This window comes from Aplysia californica, unplaced genomic scaffold, assembly GCF_000002075.1.
Source record: "Aplysia californica isolate F4 #8 unplaced genomic scaffold, AplCal3.0 scaffold01119, whole genome shotgun sequence".
NCBI classification, from domain to species: domain Eukaryota; kingdom Metazoa; phylum Mollusca; class Gastropoda; order Aplysiida; family Aplysiidae; genus Aplysia; species Aplysia californica.
Genome location: NW_004798389.1, coordinates 78341 through 79028, shown reverse-complemented (window position 1 = coordinate 79028; position 688 = coordinate 78341).

Sequence of the window (688 nt, the reverse complement as noted above, 5' to 3'; positions counted from 1 at the left end):
GTTAGAGGGAGTAGGCCATGGAGAGAGAGGGAGAAAGAGATAGGGTAAGACCGAGTGAGGAGGGGGAGGGGAGAGACAGAGAGGGAGGGAGGCTTTATTAGAGTGAGAAGACCATGGAGAGAGAGGGAGAGAGAGAGAGAGAGAGAGAGATTGGTGCCTTGACCAGCTGTCCATAAATGTTTTTCAAAAACCCACACACCCAGTTCATTTCGTCAACACTGTTTATCTTCACAATATTTTATATGCACACCCAAACACATACCCTCACTCTCGCATACACGCACAGACACAAGTATAATGTACGTTGTAAAAAATGTAAGTACATAATAATATTACTAGAAGCAAGTACCTCTCAATGATAACTGCTTGCCTGAGGGGGAATTTGATGATATTTTTTTTTCCTTCTTTGTCTTTGTTCTACCTGATTTTTGGCCCAAATGCCTGGAATTAGACCCTGAATCTACCTGAAAGAGGAACGAGATAAGGGACCTTGAAAGTATATATACAGGCACACCTCAACATATATATAGAGAGAGAGAACCTTTGACATTGGAATGTGGCTGCTTGGAGGCAAAGGACCTAGTAAGAAAAGCGATCACATTCATAAAAATCAGTTGCACTACAGATGTAATAACCACAGATGGAATAACCAGCAATTACACTGCAGACTACAGATGGAATAACCAGC